Here is a 27,785-nt window from a genome sequence, read left to right on the forward strand (position 1 = left end):
TTTTGTACATTTAGAGTCTTTTATGACCAAAAAATATATTCTGAAACTTGTAAAAAAGGATGTAAAAATACCAGGTGCTGAAAGCAATTTTCAACGCAATTGACCTGTTTAATAAAAAATAAAAAAAGAGTATTTATGCCCCAAGAAACCCCTGAGAAACATTGTTGTCCTGCTACTTTTGTACATTTTGAGCGAGTATTTTATGCCCCAAAAATATTTTGAAGCTTGTAAAAAGTATGTAAAAAATACCAGGTGCTGAAAGCATTTTTTAAACAATTGAGTGTAAAATAAAGATAAAAATATAGAGTATTTTAAGCAAAAAAATCAAAACAAAACTTTACTGTCTTGCTACTTTTGTACATTTGAGAGTATTTTAGGCCAAAAAATATATATATATATTTTGAAGCCTGTTAAAAGTATGTAAAAATGTTCAGCACAATTTACCTGTTTTATAAAAAAAAAAAAAAAAGTATTAATGCAAAAAAAAAAAAAAAATTGTTGTCCTGCTACTTTTGTACATTTGAGAGAATATTTTATGCCCCCAAAAATATTTTGAAGCTTGTAAAAAAATATGTAAAAAATATCAGGTGCGGAAAGCATTTTTTGAAACAATTGAGTGTAAATTAAAGATAAAAAGAGTATTTTAAGCAAAAACTAAGCAAAACATTGCTGTCCTGCTACTTTTGTACATTTTGAGAGTAATTTATGCAAAAATACCAGGCGCCATCAGCATTTTTTGAAATGATTTACAAAACTAAAAACTTATTTTGACTAAACAGGTGGTGCCTATATGGTATTTTCTATGTATTTCATGGAAACAGAGTATTTTATGCCAAAACACATAGGAATAATAGAATAATATTCAGGCTAAAAGCAGGGAAATGGCCAAATGATAAAGAAAGCCCAAAAGGTGTCTTGAAACATTGACTCTTACATTTGAGCAGGGTTTTCTTTAGGTTGAAAGAGTCAAGTTGACAAGAAAAGCTTGTCTGTTCCTCCTGGAAAAGCACGAGTCCCATTCCCCATCTGGAGCTGGTGAAACATGGATATAAAAGCAGTCTCCACCCCAGAGCCCTTCGCTCACGGCCATACCACCCTGGACCCGCCCCTTTGCAATCAGTGCAGGTGCGTGCAATTTGTGGTGTGCTGCATGGTCTGGAGCTGGAGGTTTGGGAGTTTTTTTGAGTTTTTAATCGTTATTTTGATCATTTTCATTTACTTTTTGCAGTTCTTTTGTTTGTTCCCCTCCCAGTAAACTTACTGGGAGGTGGATTTTTTGTTTTTTTGTGAGCATGGCTCAAAGGACGGACAACACGGCATCGGACACTGGAATGGACACGACAAAGGCAAGGAAAAGTCTGAATGAATCTGTAAATAATAGAAAGAACGAAGAAAGAAGAATGAAATTTATGAAAGAACTCACTGTGGTGTTGGAGTTGACGGAGGGAGCACAAATCACGCCACTTGCATTCTTAAAAGCGACACAGGAGGTGTGCGGCTCCATAGTAGCATGCAGACTCATCTCGAAGGACAAATATGAAGTAACCGTCAGTACCACCAAAGCGAAGGAGCGGCTCCTGGACGGGTACTGCATTGGAGGAGTCAGGGTTCACGCCCGTGACATCTCGGTGGATGAGCTGGTCGTGTCCTTCATGGGGCTGCCGGCTTATATCGAGGACGAGGAGATCCTGGCCAAGCTCTACGCCTGGGGGGTCTCTGCGGTCTCCGAGGTGAGGAGGAGAATGTGGCCGGGGACGAACGTGGCGGACGGCACCAGGTTTGTACGGGTAAGGTTCACGGACACGGTGCAGTCCTTACCGTATTCTGTCAGGTTTGACACCGCGGGGGGCCCCGAGTACTTCAGGGTAATACACGACAGGCAGGTGCGGGTGTGTAGGGGGTGTCTCCAGCCTGGCCATATTCTGAGGGAGTGCCCTGACTTTCTGTGCCGCAACTGCGGGAGCCAGGGGCATTACGCGCGCGAGTGCGTCGCGCAGCGGGCCCCGAAGTGCAGAGAGTGCCGCATGTTCCGCCACTTATGTCCGTGTGGTGCGGGTGACAGAGAGGAGGACAGAGAGGAGGACAGAGAGGAGGACAGAGGGGAGGACAGAGGGGAGGACAGGGAGGACGGCATTGGAGGAGAGAGCAGTGACGTGGCCCAGAACGTGCCCGCAACTGCTCTCTCCGAAGTAGAGGAGTTTTTGGAGGAGGAGGCTGTGGAGGAGTCAGGGGAGCCAGAGGTGTCTGGCTCCTCTTGCTCCTCTGACTCCTCAGACGAGGAGGCGTCCGTCGCACTGGAGATGGTGCTCGGCTCAGCGCTGGCGTCTGGGAAGGTGGGAGCAGGACAAACTGCTCCTCCTGACCAGAGGGAGGGGACTCGTGAGGGTCCAACTCCTAAGCCCGTGGAGGAAGAGGCTGAACCCGGGAGGAGGATGGGTGCGGGACAGGCCCCGCATCTTACCTCCAAAGGGGGGGACATCACCACAGGGCTGGGTGATGATCCCAAGCTCCAGTCGGACGGTGGTAAGAGGGGACAGGTGGAGAAGAAGGATAAGAAAGGGGCAAGACGCAGGAAGCAGGTGGCAGGAGACGGAGAGGGCGCTGCTGCTGAGAGCGGCTCTGCCTCCTCCGTTCCAACCACCTCAAAAGCGCCAGCAGAAAGCTCCATCAACCCACCATCCTCCACACGCAGCTCTGCCCCACGAGGTGAGCTCGAGACTGTTTTTAATGATGACTTCATGGATTTCTCCACCCGTGAAGTCAGAAAAAGAGTGTGGCAGTCGGATGCGACGGGCGCCAAAAAGAAGTCTAAATAAAAGATGGGTTACATCCTCCAAGGTCTCCTCTTAATGGCGTTCTCCTTGTCCTCTTGGAACGCAGGCGGCCTGCGGAGCCCAGTGCGGATGCAGAGCGCGTTACACTTTTCCAAGTGGGACGTGCTCTGCATCCAAGAAACGCACTGGGATGTCAGCCACGCGCAACAAGTGCGGAGCATGGGAGTAGGCTCTGTATTTTGGGCCCTGGGCACGGCGTGCTCGCGCGGTGTGGCCACGGTGGTGAGGCCTGGTGTCTTAGGCCAACCCACCCTGGTACACGCCGACCCAGAGGGCTCCTTCCTGGTCCTGGACTTCACGGACACAGTGAAGTTCAGACTAATTAACATCTACGCCCCGAACGATGATGGTCTGAGGAGGCAATTCTTCAAAAAAATATTTCGCTTTGCGAACGACAATACAATCATAATCGGTGACTTTAATACAACACTTTGCAAGACAGACATCGGCATTAACAACTCTTTTAAAAACAGCACTGCCAGGACAGCCCTGTTGGAAGAAGCCGCCAGCAGGAACCTGACGGAGGTGTGGCGGTTCGTCCACCCCTTCCTGAAGGATTTCTCCAGGCGGCAGGTCGTCCAGGGCGTCCTGAAGCAGTCCCGCATTGACCTCTGTTTTGCCTCCTCAGACCTGGCACAGAGAGTCAGTGGTGCTTCCTACAAGTGGTCAGGCTTGAGTGATCACTCCACTTTAGATATTTATTTTGGGTTAGTTTCATCACCGAGGAATGGAGGACTGTGGGTCCTAAACAGCTCCATCCTCGGTGATGAAACTTTTTGTAGGAAAATGGACTTTTTGTTTGATGTATTTGACATGGAGCTGGAGCTGATCGACAGCGTGGTCGATTGGTGGCCGACGGCAAAAACACGCATTAAAAAGCTCTGTGTCAATTACAGCAAACACAAGGCGTGGCTGTCGACCAGGAGGGAGACCGCTCTCCGCCAGCGCCTGCAGGTCCTGGACCAGGGCGCAGCTTCCACCACTGGCCCTGTGGATCCAGAGTACCTGGTGGTGCGCGCTGAGCTGGAGCAGCTGGAGGTAAGTAGGTGTCAGGGTGCAATTTTGAGGGCAAAAGCCAGACACACAGTCGAGGGAGAACGCTCGACAGCGTTCTTCTTCGGCTGTGAGAAGGTTACACAGGGAAAGATGCACATAGATAAGTTGATAGATAAGACAGGTAAGATTGTTTCCGAGGTAAGTGAGGTTTTAGAGACAGCGCAGGATTTCTATAGTAGGCTTTTTAGTTCAGACGGAGTGGCAGAGCAGGCTTTAGACCAGGCTGTAGGTGCTCTGGAGCGCACACTGAGCAGGGAGGATAGGGAGCTGTGCGACGCGCCTCTGTCTCTCATGGAGATAGAGGCTGCAGTCAAGAGTTTAAATACAGGGAAAAGCCCCGGAGAGGACGGACTAACCTGTGAGTTTTTCAAGCGTTTCGCTTCCAGGTTAGCTCCGATCCTACTCCTATTATATCAGGATTTTGAGAGTGAGAGTAGAGTTGGCGATGGTTTTGCGATGAGTGTCGTCACTCTGCTTTTTAAGAAGGGCGACAGGAGCAGCCTCGCCAACTACAGGCCCATTAGCCTTTTGAACGTAGACTATAAAATTTTAGCAAAGGTATTAGCAGGTAGGTTAAAGCGTGTGATTGGATCCGTCATACACCCCTCGCAGGCCTACAGCGTCCCCGGGAGGGACATCTCAGACACAGTTTTGTCTCTGAGATATCTCCTTCGGCAGATGCACGCGACCGGTGGTATTCACGTTAGTGTAGACTTTAACAAGGCGTTCGACAGAGTTGAGCATTCGTTCCTCTGGACTGTATTAGGTAAGTTAGGTTTCGGCGAACGGTTTGTTAATTGGCTACAGCTCATCTATTCCTTTGCGGTCAGTAAGGTCAAAGTCAACGGGTTTCTAACTGACTCTTTCCCCTTAAAAAGATCAGTCAGGCAGGGCTGTCCCCTCTCGTCGCTCCTCTACAGCATCGCCGCTGAGCCTTTGGCGGCCATGTTGAGGGCGGACGCGGCGGTGAGGGGACTGACCACGCCTGCGGGTAGGGAAGTCAAAATTTTTCAGTACGCAGATGACACGAATCTGATCCTCCGAGACGTGGAGAGCCTGAACGCCTCTCTCCACGTGCTCAATGTTTACGGCCTCGCTTCAGGGGCCAAAATCAATTTCGATAAAACCACGGTTAAATTTTGCGGCAGCGTCACGCCTGTTCCTCTCCCTGTCCAGCTCCGGGAGGCCGGGGACTCCTACAAGGTCCTCGGCGTCCCCCTGGGCAGAGACGAGGAGGCGTGTCGTACTGCACTTTGGTCGCCTTTGTGCGAGAAAATTACAGCGCGCTTGAATTTTTGGAGACGTCGTAATCTGACATTAAAAGGTAAAGTCTTAGTTGTAAATTCTTTGTGCATGTCCATGTTGAACCATGCACTCTCCGTGTACGGCCTGCCGGGGGTCTATGCTAACAAATTAAGGTTAGTGATAAACCACTTTTTGTGGAATCGTGAGAGGGGCTTTATTGCACATAAGGTTATGATAGGTGAGTACGATCAGGGAGGTTTAAAGTTAGCAGATTTAGAGTTAAGGAAGAAGGCCTTCAGGCTGAAAACAATTCGGAAATTTCTAGACGTTGAGGTAGATGCTCCATGGAAGGATTATATAGGTGAGTTTGTTAATAGTCTAGGTAAGTTTGGTGTTTATAATTTGTGTTTGTTGCCCCCTGTTTCGGTCCTGGAAGGCCTCCCCCCCTTCGAGAGGGAACTCTTGGAGGCGTGGAGGACTTTCAGGCCCCTGACTGTGGCGGTTCCAGACAGCGGTGAGGGTCTCGCGCACATGCCCCTCCGTCATAACCCTGACTTGCTCTCCGCTCCCCCCGGGAAGCGCGAGTGCATGATCAGTGGGGCGATGGAGGAGGCTGGGCTGGAATATGTAGGTAAGGTATTTGACGTGAAAGGTAATTTTAGTGTAGATTACATAGGGAAGTGTTTTAGGTTAGCAGGTAAAGTGTTTAGGAAAAAGTATATTAGTGGTATGGTAAGTATTTTTAACAGGAATCTGGTCAGGCATTGGGGAAGCACTTTGGGCCAAATGGGGAGCACGACAGGTAAGTTGAATTTTAATGTATTTGTTAGCACGGGGAGGTTTAGGATTTTCACAGACCTACCCACCCGCATCCTGTATCAGTTGTTGTTGCCGGGAGTGCTCGGGCGTCCCGCCTCGGAACACAAATGGTCATTAACATTCCCCGCACGCACTATCGCAACCATCTGGGCCAACATCTTTAATTGGTACACCCCACATAACGTAGGTCATTTTGACTTCAGATTTAGACACAGGATCGTCTTTACATCCGCAGCACTGCACGCATTTCTTCCCGACAGCTACGCTGCGGACTGCCCCGTGTGCCACGGACCCCCCGAGACCCTGGAGCACATGCTGTACACCTGCCCGGCCGTCCGCCCGTTCTGGTCCCGACTGCAGGACCTCCTCGCTCGGAGGCTGTCCTGGAGGCTCCCACCGCCGGCGGCCCTAGGAGGGGACGACCAGGAGCCCTGGCTCCTCCTCTTTGGTCCCGGACAGAGTCGCTCTGGAGCCAACACCCATCTCGCCCGACTAACCCTCTCCATAGCCCGGTACACATTATATCTCAACAGGAACATCCATCTCCGTGACAATAAAACAGCAGCACCCTGGCCCATCTTCAAAGGACTCTTGGCCGCACACCTCCGACACCTCCACATGGCAGCAGAGCACCGGTTCATCACCCACCTCGTCCCCCACAACACCCTGATCCACCTCACACCCTCTGGAAACCTGGACATCCTCTTCTGACCCCGGCATCACCCCCCCCAACCACGGCATCACCCCCCATCACTGAAGAATGTTTGGAGAATGATTGTGTGTTTGATTTTCTGTAATTTTTTGTCTCGTCTCCCCCTGCCCTTGTGTATCCCATTCCCTTGCCCTTGTGTGTCATGTATGTCTGTACATTCATGTAAATATATGTAAATACTTGTTTTAAGATGTTTTTGATAATAAAAGATAAAAAAAAAAAAAACACGCCCGATCTCGTCTGATCTCGGAAGCTAAGCAGGGTAGGGCCTGGTTAATACTTGGATGGGAGACCGCCTGGGAATACCAGGTGCTGTAAGCTTTTATCTTCTTTTGTAAAGCCTTCAACAGACAAAGAAACAAAGAAACACAGTATGTGTGCATATTTTGAAACTAAAGTGGAACCAAAAACACAGTCAATTTGACTTTAAAATCACACATTTTTGTACAAACTGCCATTTAGAATATGGACAGCAGAGGGAGCTGTCCTGCTACTTTTGTACATTTAGAGTCTTTTATGACCAAAAAATATATTCTGAAACTTGTAAAAAAGGATGTAAAAATACCAGGTGCTGAAAGCAATTTTCAACGCAATTTACCTGTTTAATAAAAAATAAAAAAAGAGTGTTTATGCCCCAAGAAACCCCTGAGAAACATTGTTGTCCTGCTACTTTTGTACATTTTGAGCGAGTATTTTATGCCCCAAAAATATTTTGAAGCTTGTAAAAAGTATGTAAAAAATACCAGGTGCTGAAAGCATTTTTTAAACAATTGAGTGTAAAATAAAGATAAAAATATAGAGTATTTTAAGCAAAAAAATCAAAACAAAACTTTACTGTCTTGCTACTTTTGTACATTTGAGAGTATTTTAGGCCAAAAAATATATATATATATTTTGAAGCCTGTTAAAAGTATGTAAAAATGTTCAGCACAATTTACCTGTTTTATAAAAAAAAAAAAAAAAAGAGTATTAATGCAAAAAAAAAAAAAACATTGTTGTCCTGCTACTTTTGTACATTTGAGAGAATATTTTATGCCCCCAAAAATATTTTGAAGCTTGTAAAAAAATATGTAAAAATATCAGGTGCGGAAAGCATTTTTTGAAACAATTGAGTGTAAATTAAAGATAAAAAGAGTATTTTAAGCAAAAACTAAGCAAAACATTGCTGTCCTGCTACTTTTGTACATTTTGAGAGTAATTTATGCAAAAATACCAGGCGCCATCAGCATTTTTTGAAATGATTTACAAAACTAAAAACTTATTTTGACTAAACAGGTGGTGCCTATATGGTATTTTCTATGTATTTCATGGAAACAGAGTATTTTATGCCAAAACACATAGGAATAATAGAATAATATTCAGGCTAAAAGCAGGGAAATGGCCAAATGATAAAGAAAGCCCAAAAGGTGTCTTGAAACATTGACTCTTACATTTGAGCAGGGTTTTCTTTAGGTTGAAAGAGTCAAGTTGACAAGAAAAGCTTGTCTGTTCCTCCTGGAAAAGCACGAGTCCCATTCCCCATCTGGAGCTGGTGAAACATGGATATAAAAGCAGTCTCCACCCCAGAGCCCTTCGCTTACGGCCATACCACCCTGAACACGCCCGATCTCGTCTGATCTTGGAAGCTAAGCAGGGTCGGGCCTGGTTAGTACTTGGATGGGAGACAGCGCCTGGGAATACCAGGTGCTGTAAGCTTTTATCTTCTTTTGTAAAGCCTTCAACAGACAAAGAAACAAAGAAACACAGTATGTGTGCATATTTTGAAACTAAAGTGGAACCAAAAACACAGTCAATTTGACTTTAAAATCACACATTTTTGTACAAACTGCCATTTAGAATATGGACAGCAGAGGGAGCTGTCCTGCTACTTTTGTACATTTAGAGTCTTTTATGACCAAAAAATATATTCTGAAACTTGTAAAAAAGGATGTAAAAATACCAGGTGCTGAAAGCAATTTTCAACGCAATTGACCTGTTTAATAAAAAATAAAAAAAGAGTATTTATGCCCCAAGAAACCCCTGAGAAACATTGTTGTCCTGCTACTTTTGTACATTTTGAGCGAGTATTTTATGCCCCAAAAATATTTTGAAGCTTGTAAAAAGTATGTAAAAAATACCAGGTGCTGAAAGCATTTTTTAAACAATTGAGTGTAAAATAAAGATAAAAATATAGAGTATTTTAAGCAAAAAAATCAAAACAAAACTTTACTGTCTTGCTACTTTTGTACATTTGAGAGTATTTTAGGCCAAAAAATATATATATATATATATTTTGAAGCCTGTTAAAAGTATGTAAAAATGTTCAGCACAATTTACCTGTTTTATAAAAAAAAAAAAAAAAGAGTATTAATGCAAAAAAAAAAAAAAAATTGTTGTCCTGCTACTTTTGTACATTTGAGAGAATATTTTATGCCCCCAAAAATATTTTGAAGCTTGTAAAAAAATATGTAAAAAATATCAGGTGCGGAAAGCATTTTTTGAAACAATTGAGTGTAAATTAAAGATAAAAAAGAGTATTTTAAGCAAAAACTAAGCAAAACATTGCTGTCCTGCTACTTTTGTACATTTTGAGAGTAATTTATGCAAAAATACCAGGCGCCATCAGCATTTTTTGAAATGATTTACAAAACTAAAAACTTATTTTGACTAAACAGGTGGTGCCTATATGGTATTTTCTATGTATTTCATGGAAACAGAGTATTTTATGCCAAAACACATAGGAATAATAGAATAATATTCAGGCTAAAAGCAGGGAAATGGCCAAATGATAAAGAAAGCCCAAAAGGTGTCTTGAAACATTGACTCTTACATTTGAGCAGGGTTTTCTTTAGGTTGAAAGAGTCAAGTTGACAAGAAAAGCTTGTCTGTTCCTCCTGGAAAAGCACGAGTCCCATTCCCCATCTGGAGCTGGTGAAACATGGATATAAAAGCAGTCTCCACCCCAGAGCCCTTCGCTTACGGCCATACCACCCTGAACACGCCCGATCTCGTCTGATCTCGGAATCTAAGCAGGGTCGGGCCTGGTTAGTACTTGGATGGGAGACAGCGCCTGGGAATACCAGGTGCTGTAAGCTTTTATCTTCTTTTGTAAAGCCTTCAACAGACAAAGAAACAAAGAAACACAGTATGTGTGCATATTTTGAAACTAAAGTGGAACCAAAAACACAGTCAATTTGACTTTAAAATCACACATTTTTGTACAAACTGCCATTTAGAATATGGACAGCAGAGGGAGCTGTCCTGCTACTTTTGTACATTTAGAGTCTTTTATGACCAAAAAATATATTCTGAAACTTGTAAAAAAGGATGTAAAAATACCAGGTGCTGAAAGCAATTTTCAACGCAATTGACCTGTTTAATAAAAAATAAAAAAAGAGTATTTATGCCCCAAGAAACCCCTGAGAAACATTGTTGTCCTGCTACTTTTGTACATTTTGAGCGAGTATTTTATGCCCCAAAAATATTTTGAAGCTTGTAAAAAGTATGTAAAAAATACCAGGTGCTGAAAGCATTTTTTAAACAATTGAGTGTAAAATAAAGATAAAAATATAGAGTATTTTAAGCAAAAAAATCAAAACAAAACTTTACTGTCTTGCTACTTTTGTACATTTGAGAGTATTTTAGGCCAAAAAATATATATATATATATATTTTGAAGCCTGTTAAAAGTATGTAAAAATGTTCAGCACAATTTACCTGTTTTATAAAAAAAAAAAAAAAAGAGTATTAATGCAAAAAAAAAAAAAAAATTGTTGTCCTGCTACTTTTGTACATTTGAGAGAATATTTTATGCCCCCAAAAATATTTTGAAGCTTGTAAAAAAATATGTAAAAAATATCAGGTGCGGAAAGCATTTTTTGAAACAATTGAGTGTAAATTAAAGATAAAAAAGAGTATTTTAAGCAAAAACTAAGCAAAACATTGCTGTCCTGCTACTTTTGTACATTTTGAGAGTAATTTATGCAAAAATACCAGGCGCCATCAGCATTTTTTGAAATGATTTACAAAACTAAAAACTTATTTTGACTAAACAGGTGGTGCCTATATGGTATTTTCTATGTATTTCATGGAAACAGAGTATTTTATGCCAAAACACATAGGAATAATAGAATAATATTCAGGCTAAAAGCAGGGAAATGGCCAAATGATAAAGAAAGCCCAAAAGGTGTCTTGAAACATTGACTCTTACATTTGAGCAGGGTTTTCTTTAGGTTGAAAGAGTCAAGTTGACAAGAAAAGCTTGTCTGTTCCTCCTGGAAAAGCACGAGTCCCATTCCCCATCTGGAGCTGGTGAAACATGGATATAAAAGCAGTCTCCACCCCAGAGCCCTTCGCTTACGGCCATACCACCCTGAACACGCCCGATCTCGTCTGATCTCGGAATCTAAGCAGGGTCGGGCCTGGTTAGTACTTGGATGGGAGACAGCGCCTGGGAATACCAGGTGCTGTAAGCTTTTATCTTCTTTTGTAAAGCCTTCAACAGACAAAGAAACAAAGAAACACAGTATGTGTGCATATTTTGAAACTAAAGTGGAACCAAAAACACAGTCAATTTGACTTTAAAATCACACATTTTTGTACAAACTGCCATTTAGAATATGGACAGCAGAGGGAGCTGTCCTGCTACTTTTGTACATTTAGAGTCTTTTATGACCAAAAAATATATTCTGAAACTTGTAAAAAAGGATGTAAAAATACCAGGTGCTGAAAGCAATTTTCAACGCAATTGACCTGTTTAATAAAAAATAAAAAAAGAGTATTTATGCCCCAAGAAACCCCTGAGAAACATTGTTGTCCTGCTACTTTTGTACATTTTGAGCGAGTATTTTATGCCCCAAAAATATTTTGAAGCTTGTAAAAAGTATGTAAAAAATACCAGGTGCTGAAAGCATTTTTTAAACAATTGAGTGTAAAATAAAGATAAAAATATAGAGTATTTTAAGCAAAAAAATCAAAACAAAACTTTACTGTCTTGCTACTTTTGTACATTTGAGAGTATTTTAGGCCAAAAAATATATATATATATTTTGAAGCCTGTTAAAAGTATGTAAAAATGTTCAGCACAATTTACCTGTTTTATAAAAAAAAAAAAAAAAGTATTAATGCAAAAAAAAAAAAAAAATTGTTGTCCTGCTACTTTTGTACATTTGAGAGAATATTTTATGCCCCCAAAAATATTTTGAAGCTTGTAAAAAAATATGTAAAAAATATCAGGTGCGGAAAGCATTTTTTGAAACAATTGAGTGTAAATTAAAGATAAAAAGAGTATTTTAAGCAAAAACTAAGCAAAACATTGCTGTCCTGCTACTTTTGTACATTTTGAGAGTAATTTATGCAAAAATACCAGGCGCCATCAGCATTTTTTGAAATGATTTACAAAACTAAAAACTTATTTTGACTAAACAGGTGGTGCCTATATGGTATTTTCTATGTATTTCATGGAAACAGAGTATTTTATGCCAAAACACATAGGAATAATAGAATAATATTCAGGCTAAAAGCAGGGAAATGGCCAAATGATAAAGAAAGCCCAAAAGGTGTCTTGAAACATTGACTCTTACATTTGAGCAGGGTTTTCTTTAGGTTGAAAGAGTCAAGTTGACAAGAAAAGCTTGTCTGTTCCTCCTGGAAAAGCACGAGTCCCATTCCCCATCTGGAGCTGGTGAAACATGGATATAAAAGCAGTCTCCACCCCAGAGCCCTTCGCTTACGGCCATACCACCCTGAACACGCCCGATCTCGTCTGATCTCGGAAGCTAAGCAGGGTCGGGCCTGGTTAGTACTTGGATGGGAGACCGCCTGGGAATACCAGGTGCTGTAAGCTTTTATCTTCTTTTGTAAAGCCTTCAACAGACAAAGAAACAAAGAAACACAGTATGTGTGCATATTTTGAAACTAAAGTGGAACCAAAAACACAGTCAATTTGACTTTAAAATCACACATTTTTGTACAAACTGCCATTTAGAATATGGACAGCAGAGGGAGCTGTCCTGCTACTTTTGTACATTTAGAGTCTTTTATGACCAAAAAATATATTCTGAAACTTGTAAAAAAGGATGTAAAAATACCAGGTGCTGAAAGCAATTTTCAACGCAATTGACCTGTTTAATAAAAAATAAAAAAAGAGTATTTATGCCCCAAGAAACCCCTGAGAAACATTGTTGTCCTGCTACTTTTGTACATTTTGAGCGAGTATTTTATGCCCCAAAAATATTTTGAAGCTTGTAAAAAGTATGTAAAAAATACCAGGTGCTGAAAGCATTTTTTAAACAATTGAGTGTAAAATAAAGATAAAAATATAGAGTATTTTAAGCAAAAAAATCAAAACAAAACTTTACTGTCTTGCTACTTTTGTACATTTGAGAGTATTTTAGGCCAAAAAATATATATATATATATTTTGAAGCCTGTTAAAAGTATGTAAAAATGTTCAGCACAATTTACCTGTTTTATAAAAAAAAAAAAAAAAGAGTATTAATGCAAAAAAAAAAAAAAAATTGTTGTCCTGCTACTTTTGTACATTTGAGAGAATATTTTATGCCCCCAAAAATATTTTGAAGCTTGTAAAAAAATATGTAAAAAATATCAGGTGCGGAAAGCATTTTTTGAAACAATTGAGTGTAAATTAAAGATAAAAAAGAGTATTTTAAGCAAAAACTAAGCAAAACATTGCTGTCCTGCTACTTTTGTACATTTTGAGAGTAATTTATGCAAAAATACCAGGCGCCATCAGCATTTTTTGAAATGATTTACAAAACTAAAAACTTATTTTGACTAAACAGGTGGTGCCTATATGGTATTTTCTATGTATTTCATGGAAACAGAGTATTTTATGCCAAAACACATAGGAATAATAGAATAATATTCAGGCTAAAAGCAGGGAAATGGCCAAATGATAAAGAAAGCCCAAAAGGTGTCTTGAAACATTGACTCTTACATTTGAGCAGGGTTTTCTTTAGGTTGAAAGAGTCAAGTTGACAAGAAAAGCTTGTCTGTTCCTCCTGGAAAAGCACGAGTCCCATTCCCCATCTGGAGCTGGTGAAACATGGATATAAAAGCAGTCTCCACCCCAGAGCCCTTCGCTTACGGCCATACCACCCTGAACACGCCCGATCTCGTCTGATCTCGGAAGCTAAGCAGGGTCGGGCCTGGTTAGTACTTGGATGGGAGACAGCGCCTGGGAATACCAGGTGCTGTAAGCTTTTATCTTCTTTTGTAAAGCCTTCAACAGACAAAGAAACAAAGAAACACAGTATGTGTGCATATTTTGAAACTAAAGTGGAACCAAAAACACAGTCAATTTGACTTTAAAATCACACATTTTTGTACAAACTGCCATTTAGAATATGGACAGCAGAGGGAGCTGTCCTGCTACTTTTGTACATTTAGAGTCTTTTATGACCAAAAAATATATTCTGAAACTTGTAAAAAAGGATGTAAAAATACCAGGTGCTGAAAGCAATTTTCAACGCAATTGACCTGTTTAATAAAAAATAAAAAAAGAGTATTTATGCCCCAAGAAACCCCTGAGAAACATTGTTGTCCTGCTACTTTTGTACATTTTGAGCGAGTATTTTATGCCCCAAAAATATTTTGAAGCTTGTAAAAAGTATGTAAAAAATACCAGGTGCTGAAAGCATTTTTTAAACAATTGAGTGTAAAATAAAGATAAAAATATAGAGTATTTTAAGCAAAAAAATCAAAACAAAACTTTACTGTCTTGCTACTTTTGTACATTTGAGAGTATTTTAGGCCAAAAAATATATATATATATATTTTGAAGCCTGTTAAAAGTATGTAAAAATGTTCAGCACAATTTACCTGTTTTATAAAAAAAAAAAAAAAAGAGTATTAATGCAAAAAAAAAAAAAAAATTGTTGTCCTGCTACTTTTGTACATTTGAGAGAATATTTTATGCCCCCAAAAATATTTTGAAGCTTGTAAAAAAATATGTAAAAAATATCAGGTGCGGAAAGCATTTTTTGAAACAATTGAGTGTAAATTAAAGATAAAAAAGAGTATTTTAAGCAAAAACTAAGCAAAACATTGCTGTCCTGCTACTTTTGTACATTTTGAGAGTAATTTATGCAAAAATACCAGGCGCCATCAGCATTTTTTGAAATGATTTACAAAACTAAAAACTTATTTTGACTAAACAGGTGGTGCCTATATGGTATTTTCTATGTATTTCATGGAAACAGAGTATTTTATGCCAAAACACATAGGAATAATAGAATAATATTCAGGCTAAAAGCAGGGAAATGGCCAAATGATAAAGAAAGCCCAAAAGGTGTCTTGAAACATTGACTCTTACATTTGAGCAGGGTTTTCTTTAGGTTGAAAGAGTCAAGTTGACAAGAAAAGCTTGTCTGTTCCTCCTGGAAAAGCACGAGTCCCATTCCCCATCTGGAGCTGGTGAAACATGGATATAAAAGCAGTCTCCACCCCAGAGCCCTTCGCTTACGGCCATACCACCCTGAACACGCCCGATCTCGTCTGATCTCGGAAGCTAAGCAGGGTCGGGCCTGGTTAGTACTTGGATGGGAGACAGCGCCTGGGAATACCAGGTGCTATAAGCTTTTATCTTCTTTTGTAAAGCCTTCAACAGACAAAGAAACAAAGAAACACAGTATGTGTGCATATTTTGAAACTAAAGTGGAACCAAAAACACAGTCAATTTGACTTTAAAATCACACATTTTTGTACAAACTGCCATTTAGAATATGGACAGCAGAGGGAGCTGTCCTGCTACTTTTGTACATTTAGAGTCTTTTATGACCAAAAAATATATTCTGAAACTTGTAAAAAAGGATGTAAAAATACCAGGTGCTGAAAGCAATTTTCAACGCAATTGACCTGTTTAATAAAAAATAAAAAAAGAGTATTTATGCCCCAAGAAACCCCTGAGAAACATTGTTGTCCTGCTACTTTTGTACATTTTGAGCGAGTATTTTATGCCCCAAAAATATTTTGAAGCTTGTAAAAAGTATGTAAAAAATACCAGGTGCTGAAAGCATTTTTTAAACAATTGAGTGTAAAATAAAGATAAAAATATAGAGTATTTTAAGCAAAAAAATCAAAACAAAACTTTACTGTCTTGCTACTTTTGTACATTTGAGAGTATTTTAGGCCAAAAAATATATATATATATTTTGAAGCCTGTTAAAAGTATGTAAAAATGTTCAGCACAATTTACCTGTTTTATAAAAAAAAAAAAAAAAGAGTATTAATGCAAAAAAAAAAAAAAAATTGTTGTCCTGCTACTTTTGTACATTTGAGAGAATATTTTATGCCCCCAAAAATATTTTGAAGCTTGTAAAAAAATATGTAAAAAATATCAGGTGCGGAAAGCATTTTTTGAAACAATTGAGTGTAAATTAAAGATAAAAAAGAGTATTTTAAGCAAAAACTAAGCAAAACATTGCTGTCCTGCTACTTTTGTACATTTTGAGAGTAATTTATGCAAAAATACCAGGCGCCATCAGCATTTTTTGAAATGATTTACAAAACTAAAAACTTATTTTGACTAAACAGGTGGTGCCTATATGGTATTTTCTATGTATTTCATGGAAACAGAGTATTTTATGCCAAAACACATAGGAATAATAGAATAATATTCAGGCTAAAAGCAGGGAAATGGCCAAATGATAAAGAAAGCCCAAAAGGTGTCTTGAAACATTGACTCTTACATTTGAGCAGGGTTTTCTTTAGGTTGAAAGAGTCAAGTTGACAAGAAAAGCTTGTCTGTTCCTCCTGGAAAAGCACGAGTCCCATTCCCCATCTGGAGCTGGTGAAACATGGATATAAAAGCAGTCTCCACCCCAGAGCCCTTCGCTTACGGCCATACCACCCTGAACACGCCCGATCTCGTCTGATCTCGGAAGCTAAGCAGGGTTGGGCCTGGTTAGTACTTGGATGGGAGACAGCGCCTGGGAATACCAGGTGCTGTAAGCTTTTATCTTCTTTTGTAAAGCCTTCAACAGACAAAGAAACAAAGAAACACAGTATGTGTGCATATTTTGAAACTAAAGTGGAACCAAAAACACAGTCAATTTGACTTTAAAATCACACATTTTTGTACAAACTGCCATTTAGAATATGGACAGCAGAGGGAGCTGTCCTGCTACTTTTGTACATTTAGAGTCTTTTATGACCAAAAAATATATTCTGAAACTTGTAAAAAAGGATGTAAAAATACCAGGTGCTGAAAGCAATTTTCAACGCAATTGACCTGTTTAATAAAAAATAAAAAAAGAGTATTTATGCCCCAAGAAACCCCTGAGAAACATTGTTGTCCTGCTACTTTTGTACATTTTGAGCGAGTATTTTATGCCCCAAAAATATTTTGAAGCTTGTAAAAAGTATGTAAAAAATACCAGGTGCTGAAAGCATTTTTTAAACAATTGAGTGTAAAATAAAGATAAAAATATAGAGTATTTTAAGCAAAAAAATCAAAACAAAACTTTACTGTCTTGCTACTTTTGTACATTTGAGAGTATTTTAGGCCAAAATATATATATATATATTTTGAAGCCTGTTAAAAGTATGTAAAAATGTTCAGCACAATTTACCTGTTTTATAAAAAAAAAAAAAAAGAGTATTAATGCAAAAAAAAAAAAAAAATTGTTGTCCTGCTACTTTTGTACATTTGAGAGAATATTTTATGCCCCCAAAAATATTTTGAAGCTTGTAAAAAAATATGTAAAAAATATCAGGTGCGGAAAGCATTTTTTGAAACAATTGAGTGTAAATTAAAGATAAAAAAGAGTATTTTAAGCAAAAACTAAGCAAAACATTGCTGTCCTGCTACTTTTGTACATTTTGAGAGTAATTTATGCAAAAATACCAGGCGCCATCAGCATTTTTTGAAATGATTTACAAAACTAAAAACTTATTTTGACTAAACAGGTGGTGCCTATATGGTATTTTCTATGTATTTCATGGAAACAGAGTATTTTATGCCAAAACACATAGGAATAATAGAATAATATTCAGGCTAAAAGCAGGGAAATGGCCAAATGATAAAGAAAGCCCAAAAGGTGTCTTGAAACATTGACTCTTACATTTGAGCAGGGTTTTCTTTAGGTTGAAAGAGTCAAGTTGACAAGAAAAGCTTGTCTGTTCCTCCTGGAAAAGCACGAGTCCCATTCCCCATCTGGAGCTGGTGAAACATGGATATAAAAGCAGTCTCCACCCCAGAGCCCTTCGCTTACGGCCATACCACCCTGAACACGCCCGATCTCGTCTGATCTCGGAAGCTAAGCAGGGTCGGGCCTGGTTAGTACTTGGATGGGAGACAGCGCCTGGGAATACCAGGTGCTGTAAGCTTTTATCTTCTTTTGTAAAGCCTTCAACAGACAAAGAAACAAAGAAACACAGTATGTGTGCATATTTTGAAACTAAAGTGGAACCAAAAACACAGTCAATTTGACTTTAAAATCACACATTTTTGTACAAACTGCCATTTAGAATATGGACAGCAGAGGGAGCTGTCCTGCTACTTTTGTACATTTAGAGTCTTTTATGACCAAAAAATATATTCTGAAACTTGTAAAAAAGGATGTAAAAATACCAGGTGCTGAAAGCAATTTTCAACGCAATTGACCTGTTTAATAAAAAATAAAAAAAGAGTATTTATGCCCCAAGAAACCCCTGAGAAACATTGTTGTCCTGCTACTTTTGTACATTTTGAGCGAGTATTTTATGCCCCAAAAATATTTTGAAGCTTGTAAAAAGTATGTAAAAAATACCAGGTGCTGAAAGCATTTTTTAAACAATTGAGTGTAAAATAAAGATAAAAATATAGAGTATTTTAAGCAAAAAAATCAAAACAAAACTTTACTGTCTTGCTACTTTTGTACATTTGAGAGTATTTTAGGCCAAAAAAATATATATATATATTTTGAAGCCTGTTAAAAGTATGTAAAAATGTTCAGCACAATTTACCTGTTTTATAAAAAAAAAAAAAAAAGAGTATTAATGCAAAAAAAAAAAAAACATTGTTGTCCTGCTACTTTTGTACATTTGAGAGAATATTTTATGCCCCCAAAAATATTTTGAAGCTTGTAAAAAAATATGTAAAAATATCAGGTGCGGAAAGCATTTTTTGAAACAATTGAGTGTAAATTAAAGATAAAAAGAGTATTTTAAGCAAAAACTAAGCAAAACATTGCTGTCCTGCTACTTTTGTACATTTTGAGAGTAATTTATGCAAAAATACCAGGCGCCATCAGCATTTTTTGAAATGATTTACAAAACTAAAAACTTATTTTGACTAAACAGGTGGTGCCTATATGGTATTTTCTATGTATTTCATGGAAACAGAGTATTTTATGCCAAAACACATAGGAATAATAGAATAATATTCAGGCTAAAAGCAGGGAAATGGCCAAATGATAAAGAAAGCCCAAAAGGTGTCTTGAAACATTGACTCTTACATTTGAGCAGGGTTTTCTTTAGGTTGAAAGAGTCAAGTTGACAAGAAAAGCTTGTCTGTTCCTCCTGGAAAAGCACGAGTCCCATTCCCCATCTGGAGCTGGTGAAACATGGATATAAAAGCAGTCTCCACCCCAGAGCCCTTCGCTTACGGCCATACCACCCTGAACACGCCCGATCTCGTCTGATCTCGGAAGCTAAGCAGGGTCGGGCCTGGTTAGTACTTGGATGGGAGACAGCGCCTGGGAATACCAGGTGCTGTAAGCTTTTATCTTCTTTTGTAAAGCCTTCAACAGACAAAGAAACAAAGAAACACAGTATGTGTGCATATTTTGAAACTAAAGTGGAACCAAAAACACAGTCAATTTGACTTTAAAATCACACATTTTTGTACAAACTGCCATTTAGAATATGGACAGCAGAGGGAGCTGTCCTGCTACTTTTGTACATTTAGAGTCTTTTATGACCAAAAAATATATTCTGAAACTTGTAAAAAAGGATGTAAAAATACCAGGTGCTGAAAGCAATTTTCAACGCAATTGACCTGTTTAATAAAAAATAAAAAAAGAGTATTTATGCCCCAAGAAACCCCTGAGAAACATTGTTGTCCTGCTACTTTTGTACATTTTGAGCGAGTATTTTATGCCCCAAAAATATTTTGAAGCTTGTAAAAAGTATGTAAAAAATACCAGGTGCTGAAAGCATTTTTTAAACAATTGAGTGTAAAATAAAGATAAAAATATAGAGTATTTTAAGCAAAAAAATCAAAACAAAACTTTACTGTCTTGCTACTTTTGTACATTTGAGAGTATTTTAGGCCAAAAAATATATATATATATATTTTGAAGCCTGTTAAAAGTATGTAAAAATGTTCAGCACAATTTACCTGTTTTATAAAAAAAAAAAAAAAAGAGTATTAATGCAAAAAAAAAAAAAACATTGTTGTCCTGCTACTTTTGTACATTTGAGAGAATATTTTATGCCCCCAAAAATATTTTGAAGCTTGTAAAAAAATATGTAAAAATATCAGGTGCGGAAAGCATTTTTTGAAACAATTGAGTGTAAATTAAAGATAAAAAGAGTATTTTAAGCAAAAACTAAGCAAAACATTGCTGTCCTGCTACTTTTGTACATTTTGAGAGTAATTTATGCAAAAATACCAGGCGCCATCAGCATTTTTTGAAATGATTTACAAAACTAAAAACTTATTTTGACTAAACAGGTGGTGCCTATATGGTATTTTCTATGTATTTCATGGAAACAGAGTATTTTATGCCAAAACACATAGGAATAATAGAATAATATTCAGGCTAAAAGCAGGGAAATGGCCAAATGATAAAGAAAGCCCAAAAGGTGTCTTGAAACATTGACTCTTACATTTGAGCAGGGTTTTCTTTAGGTTGAAAGAGTCAAGTTGACAAGAAAAGCTTGTCTGTTCCTCCTGGAAAAGCACGAGTCCCATTCCCCATCTGGAGCTGGTGAAACATGGATATAAAAGCAGTCTCCACCCCAGAGCCCTTCGCTTACGGCCATACCACCCTGAACACGCCCGATCTCGTCTGATCTCGGAAGCTAAGCAGGGTCGGGCCTGGTTAGTACTTGGATGGGAGACAGCGCCTGGGAATACCAGGTGCTGTAAGCTTTTATCTTCTTTTGTAAAGCCTTCAACAGACAAAGAAACAAAGAAACACAGTATGTGTGCATATTTTGAAACTAAAGTGGAACCAAAAACACAGTCAATTTGACTTTAAAATCACACATTTTTGTACAAACTGCCATTTAGAATATGGACAGCAGAGGGAGCTGTCCTGCTACTTTTGTACATTTAGAGTCTTTTATGACCAAAAAATATATTCTGAAACTTGTAAAAAAGGATGTAAAAATACCAGGTGCTGAAAGCAATTTTCAACGCAATTGACCTGTTTAATAAAAAATAAAAAAAGAGTATTTATGCCCCAAGAAACCCCTGAGAAACATTGTTGTCCTGCTACTTTTGTACATTTTGAGCGAGTATTTTATGCCCCAAAAATATTTTGAAGCTTGTAAAAAGTATGTAAAAAATACCAGGTGCTGAAAGCATTTTTTAAACAATTGAGTGTAAAATAAAGATAAAAATATAGAGTATTTTAAGCAAAAAAATCAAAACAAAACTTTACTGTCTTGCTACTTTTGTACATTTGAGAGTATTTTAGGCCAAAAAATATATATATATATTTTGAAGCCTGTTAAAAGTATGTAAAAATGTTCAGCACAATTTACCTGTTTTATAAAAAAAAAAAAAAAAGAGTATTAATGCAAAAAAAAAAAAAAAATTGTTGTCCTGCTACTTTTGTACATTTGAGAGAATATTTTATGCCCCCAAAAATATTTTGAAGCTTGTAAAAAAATATGTAAAAAATATCAGGTGCGGAAAGCATTTTTTGAAACAATTGAGTGTAAATTAAAGATAAAAAAGAGTATTTTAAGCAAAAACTAAGCAAAACATTGCTGTCCTGCTACTTTTGTACATTTTGAGAGTAATTTATGCAAAAATACCAGGCGCCATCAGCATTTTTTGAAATGATTTACAAAACTAAAAACTTATTTTGACTAAACAGGTGGTGCCTATATGGTATTTTCTATGTATTTCATGGAAACAGAGTATTTTATGCCAAAACACATAGGAATAATAGAATAATATTCAGGCTAAAAGCAGGGAAATGGCCAAATGATAAAGAAAGCCCAAAAGGTGTCTTGAAACATTGACTCTTACATTTGAGCAGGGTTTTCTTTAGGTTGAAAGAGTCAAGTTGACAAGAAAAGCTTGTCTGTTCCTCCTGGAAAAGCACGAGTCCCATTCCCCATCTGGAGCTGGTGAAACATGGATATAAAAGCAGTCTCCACCCCAGAGCCCTTCGCTTACGGCCATACCACCCTGAACACGCCCGATCTCGTCTGATCTCGGAAGCTAAGCAGGGTAGGGCCTGGTTAATACTTGGATGGGAGACCGCCTGGGAATACCAGGTGCTGTAAGCTTTTATCTTCTTTTGTAAAGCCTTCAACAGACAAAGAAACAAAGAAACACAGTATGTGTGCATATTTTGAAACTAAAGTGGAACCAAAAACACAGTCAATTTGACTTTAAAATCACACATTTTTGTACAAACTGCCATTTAGAATATGGACAGCAGAGGGAGCTGTCCTGCTACTTTTGTACATTTAGAGTCTTTTATGACCAAAAAATATATTCTGAAACTTGTAAAAAAGGATGTAAAAATACCAGGTGCTGAAAGCAATTTTCAACGCAATTTACCTGTTTAATAAAAAATAAAAAAAGAGTGTTTATGCCCCAAGAAACCCCTGAGAAACATTGTTGTCCTGCTACTTTTGTACATTTTGAGCGAGTATTTTATGCCCCAAAAATATTTTGAAGCTTGTAAAAAGTATGTAAAAAATACCAGGTGCTGAAAGCATTTTTTAAACAATTGAGTGTAAAATAAAGATAAAAAATATAGAGTATTTTAAGCAAAAAAATCAAAACAAAACTTTACTGTCTTGCTACTTTTGTACATTTGAGAGTATTTTAGGCCAAAAAATATATATATATATTTTGAAGCCTGTTAAAAGTATGTAAAAATGTTCAGCACAATTTACCTGTTTTATAAAAAAAAAAAAAAAAAGAGTATTAATGCAAAAAAAAAAAAAACATTGTTGTCCTGCTACTTTTGTACATTTGAGAGAATATTTTATGCCCCCAAAAATATTTTGAAGCTTGTAAAAAAATATGTAAAAATATCAGGTGCGGAAAGCATTTTTTGAAACAATTGAGTGTAAATTAAAGATAAAAAGAGTATTTTAAGCAAAAACTAAGCAAAACATTGCTGTCCTGCTACTTTTGTACATTTTGAGAGTAATTTATGCAAAAATACCAGGCGCCATCAGCATTTTTTGAAATGATTTACAAAACTAAAAACTTATTTTGACTAAACAGGTGGTGCCTATATGGTATTTTCTATGTATTTCATGGAAACAGAGTATTTTATGCCAAAACACATAGGAATAATAGAATAATATTCAGGCTAAAAGCAGGGAAATGGCCAAATGATAAAGAAAGCCCAAAAGGTGTCTTGAAACATTGACTCTTACATTTGAGCAGGGTTTTCTTTAGGTTGAAAGAGTCAAGTTGACAAGAAAAGCTTGTCTGTTCCTCCTGGAAAAGCACGAGTCCCATTCCCCATCTGGAGCTGGTGAAACATGGATATAAAAGCAGTCTCCACCCCAGAGCCCTTCGCTTACGGCCATACCACCCTGAACACGCCCGATCTCGTCTGATCTTGGAAGCTAAGCAGGGTCGGGCCTGGTTAGTACTTGGATGGGAGACAGTGCCTGGGAATACCAGGTGCTGTAAGCTTTTATCTTCTTTTGTAAAGCCTTCAACAGACAAAGAAACAAAGAAACACAGTATGTGTGCATATTTTGAAACTAAAGTGGAACCAAAAACACAGTCAATTTGACTTTAAAATCACACATTTTTGTACAAACTGCCATTTAGAATATGGACAGCAGAGGGAGCTGTCCTGCTACTTTTGTACATTTAGAGTCTTTTATGACCAAAAAATATATTCTGAAACTTGTAAAAAAGGATGTAAAAATACCAGGTGCTGAAAGCAATTTTCAACGCAATTGACCTGTTTAATAAAAAATAAAAAAAGAGTATTTATGCCCCAAGAAACCCCTGAGAAACATTGTTGTCCTGCTACTTTTGTACATTTTGAGCGAGTATTTTATGCCCCAAAAATATTTTGAAGCTTGTAAAAAGTATGTAAAAAATACCAGGTGCTGAAAGCATTTTTTAAACAATTGAGTGTAAAATAAAGATAAAAATATAGAGTATTTTAAGCAAAAAAATCAAAACAAAACTTTACTGTCTTGCTACTTTTGTACATTTGAGAGTATTTTAGGCCAAAAAATATATATATATATATATTTTGAAGCCTGTTAAAAGTATGTAAAAATGTTCAGCACAATTTACCTGTTTTATAAAAAAAAAAAAAAAAGAGTATTAATGCAAAAAAAAAAAAAAAATTGTTGTCCTGCTACTTTTGTACATTTGAGAGAATATTTTATGCCCCCAAAAATATTTTGAAGCTTGTAAAAAAATATGTAAAAAATATCAGGTGCGGAAAGCATTTTTTGAAACAATTGAGTGTAAATTAAAGATAAAAAAGAGTATTTTAAGCAAAAACTAAGCAAAACATTGCTGTCCTGCTACTTTTGTACATTTTGAGAGTAATTTATGCAAAAATACCAGGCGCCATCAGCATTTTTTGAAATGATTTACAAAACTAAAAACTTATTTTGACTAAACAGGTGGTGCCTATATGGTATTTTCTATGTATTTCATGGAAACAGAGTATTTTATGCCAAAACACATAGGAATAATAGAATAATATTCAGGCTAAAAGCAGGGAAATGGCCAAATGATAAAGAAAGCCCAAAAGGTGTCTTGAAACATTGACTCTTACATTTGAGCAGGGTTTTCTTTAGGTTGAAAGAGTCAAGTTGACAAGAAAAGCTTGTCTGTTCCTCCTGGAAAAGCACGAGTCCCATTCCCCATCTGGAGCTGGTGAAACATGGATATAAAAGCAGTCTCCACCCCAGAGCCCTTCGCTTACGGCCATACCACCCTGAACACGCCCGATCTCGTCTGATCTCGGAAGCTAAGCAGGGTAGGGCCTGGTTAATACTTGGATGGGAGACCGCCTGGGAATACCAGGTGCTGTAAGCTTTTATCTTCTTTTGTAAAGCCTTCAACAGACAAAGAAACAAAGAAACACAGTATGTGTGCATATTTTGAAACTAAAGTGGAACCAAAAACACAGTCAATTTGACTTTAAAATCACACATTTTTGTACAAACTGCCATTTAGAATATGGACAGCAGAGGGAGCTGTCCTGCTACTTTTGTACATTTAGAGTCTTTTATGACCAAAAAATATATTCTGAAACTTGTAAAAAAGGATGTAAAAATACCAGGTGCTGAAAGCAATTTTCAACGCAATTTACCTGTTTAATAAAAAATAAAAAAAGAGTGTTTATGCCCCAAGAAACCCCTGAGAAACATTGTTGTCCTGCTACTTTTGTACATTTTGAGCGAGTATTTTATGCCCCAAAAATATTTTGAAGCTTGTAAAAAGTATGTAAAAAATACCAGGTGCTGAAAGCATTTTTTAAACAATTGAGTGTAAAATAAAGATAAAAAATATAGAGTATTTTAAGCAAAAAAATCAAAACAAAACTTTACTGTCTTGCTACTTTTGTACATTTGAGAGTATTTTAGGCCAAAAAATATATATATATATTTTGAAGCCTGTTAAAAGTATGTAAAAATGTTCAGCACAATTTACCTGTTTTATAAAAAAAAAAAAAAAAAGAGTATTAATGCAAAAAAAAAAAAAACATTGTTGTCCTGCTACTTTTGTACATTTGAGAGAATATTTTATGCCCCCAAAAATATTTTGAAGCTTGTAAAAAAATATGTAAAAATATCAGGTGCGGAAAGCATTTTTTGAAACAATTGAGTGTAAATTAAAGATAAAAAGAGTATTTTAAGCAAAAACTAAGCAAAACATTGCTGTCCTGCTACTTTTGTACATTTTGAGAGTAATTTATGCAAAAATACCAGGCGCCATCAGCATTTTTTGAAATGATTTACAAAACTAAAAACTTATTTTGACTAAACAGGTGGTGCCTATATGGTATTTTCTATGTATTTCATGGAAACAGAGTATTTTATGCCAAAACACATAGGAATAATAGAATAATATTCAGGCTAAAAGCAGGGAAATGGCCAAATGATAAAGAAAGCCCAAAAGGTGTCTTGAAACATTGACTCTTACATTTGAGCAGGGTTTTCTTTAGGTTGAAAGAGTCAAGTTGACAAGAAAAGCTTGTCTGTTCCTCCTGGAAAAGCACGAGTCCCATTCCCCATCTGGAGCTGGTGAAACATGGATATAAAAGCAGTCTCCACCCCAGAGCCCTTCGCTTACGGCCATACCACCCTGAACACGCCCGATCTCGTCTGATCTTGGAAGCTAAGCAGGGTCGGGCCTGGTTAGTACTTGGATGGGAGACAGCGCCTGGGAATACCAGGTGCTGTAAGCTTTTATCTTCTTTTGTAAAGCCTTCAACAGACAAAGAAACAAAGAAACACAGTATGTGTGCATATTTTGAAACTAAAGTGGAACCAAAAACACAGTCAATTTGACTTTAAAATCACACATTTTTGTACAAACTGCCATTTAGAATATGGACAGCAGAGGGAGCTGTCCTGCTACTTTTGTACATTTAGAGTCTTTTATGACCAAAAAATATATTCTGAAACTTGTAAAAAAGGATGTAAAAATACCAGGTGCTGAAAGCAATTTTCAACGCAATTGACCTGTTTAATAAAAAATAAAAAAAGAGTATTTATGCCCCAAGAAACCCCTGAGAAACATTGTTGTCCTGCTACTTTTGTACATTTTGAGCGAGTATTTTATGCCCCAAAAATATTTTGAAGCTTGTAAAAAGTATGTAAAAAATACCAGGTGCTGAAAGCATTTTTTAAACAATTGAGTGTAAAATAAAGATAAAAATATAGAGTATTTTAAGCAAAAAAATCAAAACAAAACTTTACTGTCTTGCTACTTTTGTACATTTGAGAGTATTTTAGGCCAAAAAATATATATATATATATATTTTGAAGCCTGTTAAAAGTATGTAAAAATGTTCAGCACAATTTACCTGTTTTATAAAAAAAAAAAAAAAAGAGTATTAATGCAAAAAAAAAAAAAAAATTGTTGTCCTGCTACTTTTGTACATTTGAGAGAATATTTTATGCCCCCAAAAATATTTTGAAGCTTGTAAAAAAATATGTAAAAAATATCAGGTGCGGAAAGCATTTTTTGAAACAATTGAGTGTAAATTAAAGATAAAAAAGAGTATTTTAAGCAAAAACTAAGCAAAACATTGCTGTCCTGCTACTTTTGTACATTTTGAGAGTAATTTATGCAAAAATACCAGGCGCCATCAGCATTTTTTGAAATGATTTACAAAACTAAAAACTTATTTTGACTAAACAGGTGGTGCCTATATGGTATTTTCTATGTATTTCATGGAAACAGAGTATTTTATGCCAAAACACATAGGAATAATAGAATAATATTCAGGCTAAAAGCAGGGAAATGGCCAAATGATAAAGAAAGCCCAAAAGGTGTCTTGAAACATTGACTCTTACATTTGAGCAGGGTTTTCTTTAGGTTGAAAGAGTCAAGTTGACAAGAAAAGCTTGTCTGTTCCTCCTGGAAAAGCACGAGTCCCATTCCCCATCTGGAGCTGGTGAAACATGGATATAAAAGCAGTCTCCACCCCAGAGCCCTTCGCTTACGGCCATACCACCCTGAACACGCCCGATCTCGTCTGATCTCGGAAGCTAAGCAGGGTCGGGCCTGGTTAGTACTTGGATGGGAGACAGCGCCTGGGAATACCAGGTGCTGTAAGCTTTTATCTTCTTTTGTAAAGCCTTCAACAGACAAAGAAACAAAGAAACACAGTATGTGTGCATATTTTGAAACTAAAGTGGAACCAAAAACACAGTCAATTTGACTTTAAAATCACACATTTTTGTACAAACTGCCATTTAGAATATGGACAGCAGAGGGAGCTGT

At 37.4% G+C, this 27,785-nt stretch overlaps 15 non-coding genes across 15 annotated transcripts; all 15 read left to right on the forward strand.

Moving 5' to 3' along the window:
- Positions 1–8,240: 8,240 nt before the first annotated feature.
- On the forward strand, positions 8,241–8,361 carry LOC140356929 (5S ribosomal RNA). The gene has a single exon (XR_011926233.1). It is a non-coding gene; the product is annotated as a 5S ribosomal RNA (ribosomal RNA).
- Positions 8,362–9,619: 1,258 nt separating this feature from the next.
- On the forward strand, positions 9,620–9,740 carry LOC140356940 (5S ribosomal RNA). The gene has a single exon (XR_011926244.1). It is a non-coding gene; the product is annotated as a 5S ribosomal RNA (ribosomal RNA).
- A 1,258-nt stretch (positions 9,741–10,998) lies between these two features.
- On the forward strand, positions 10,999–11,119 carry LOC140356941 (5S ribosomal RNA). The gene has a single exon (XR_011926245.1). It is a non-coding gene; the product is annotated as a 5S ribosomal RNA (ribosomal RNA).
- Positions 11,120–12,370: 1,251 nt separating this feature from the next.
- Positions 12,371–12,489, forward strand: LOC140356784 (5S ribosomal RNA). Its single transcript, XR_011926094.1, has one exon. It is a non-coding gene; the product is annotated as a 5S ribosomal RNA (ribosomal RNA).
- A 1,256-nt stretch (positions 12,490–13,745) lies between these two features.
- LOC140356905 (5S ribosomal RNA) lies at positions 13,746–13,866 on the forward strand. Its single transcript, XR_011926211.1, has one exon. It is a non-coding gene; the product is annotated as a 5S ribosomal RNA (ribosomal RNA).
- A 1,256-nt stretch (positions 13,867–15,122) lies between these two features.
- Positions 15,123–15,243, forward strand: LOC140356937 (5S ribosomal RNA). Its single transcript, XR_011926241.1, has one exon. It is a non-coding gene; the product is annotated as a 5S ribosomal RNA (ribosomal RNA).
- Positions 15,244–16,497: 1,254 nt separating this feature from the next.
- Positions 16,498–16,618, forward strand: LOC140356844 (5S ribosomal RNA). Its single transcript, XR_011926153.1, has one exon. It is a non-coding gene; the product is annotated as a 5S ribosomal RNA (ribosomal RNA).
- Positions 16,619–17,871: 1,253 nt separating this feature from the next.
- On the forward strand, positions 17,872–17,992 carry LOC140356906 (5S ribosomal RNA). Its single transcript, XR_011926212.1, has one exon. It is a non-coding gene; the product is annotated as a 5S ribosomal RNA (ribosomal RNA).
- A 1,253-nt stretch (positions 17,993–19,245) lies between these two features.
- LOC140356907 (5S ribosomal RNA) lies at positions 19,246–19,366 on the forward strand. The gene has a single exon (XR_011926213.1). It is a non-coding gene; the product is annotated as a 5S ribosomal RNA (ribosomal RNA).
- A 1,254-nt stretch (positions 19,367–20,620) lies between these two features.
- LOC140356908 (5S ribosomal RNA) lies at positions 20,621–20,741 on the forward strand. Its single transcript, XR_011926214.1, has one exon. It is a non-coding gene; the product is annotated as a 5S ribosomal RNA (ribosomal RNA).
- A 1,254-nt stretch (positions 20,742–21,995) lies between these two features.
- Positions 21,996–22,114, forward strand: LOC140356807 (5S ribosomal RNA). The gene has a single exon (XR_011926116.1). It is a non-coding gene; the product is annotated as a 5S ribosomal RNA (ribosomal RNA).
- Positions 22,115–23,368: 1,254 nt separating this feature from the next.
- LOC140356945 (5S ribosomal RNA) lies at positions 23,369–23,489 on the forward strand. Its single transcript, XR_011926248.1, has one exon. It is a non-coding gene; the product is annotated as a 5S ribosomal RNA (ribosomal RNA).
- Positions 23,490–24,747: 1,258 nt separating this feature from the next.
- Positions 24,748–24,866, forward strand: LOC140356808 (5S ribosomal RNA). Its single transcript, XR_011926117.1, has one exon. It is a non-coding gene; the product is annotated as a 5S ribosomal RNA (ribosomal RNA).
- A 1,254-nt stretch (positions 24,867–26,120) lies between these two features.
- LOC140356930 (5S ribosomal RNA) lies at positions 26,121–26,241 on the forward strand. The gene has a single exon (XR_011926234.1). It is a non-coding gene; the product is annotated as a 5S ribosomal RNA (ribosomal RNA).
- A 1,258-nt stretch (positions 26,242–27,499) lies between these two features.
- LOC140356909 (5S ribosomal RNA) lies at positions 27,500–27,620 on the forward strand. The gene has a single exon (XR_011926215.1). It is a non-coding gene; the product is annotated as a 5S ribosomal RNA (ribosomal RNA).
- The last annotated feature ends 165 nt before the right edge of the window (positions 27,621–27,785 follow it).

The sequence above is a fragment of the Eucyclogobius newberryi genome, unplaced genomic scaffold (genome assembly GCF_026437365.1).
Source record: "Eucyclogobius newberryi isolate DKJ021-1_F unplaced genomic scaffold, fEucNew1.0.hap1 SCAF_12, whole genome shotgun sequence".
NCBI lineage: Eukaryota > Metazoa > Chordata > Actinopteri > Gobiiformes > Gobiidae > Eucyclogobius > Eucyclogobius newberryi.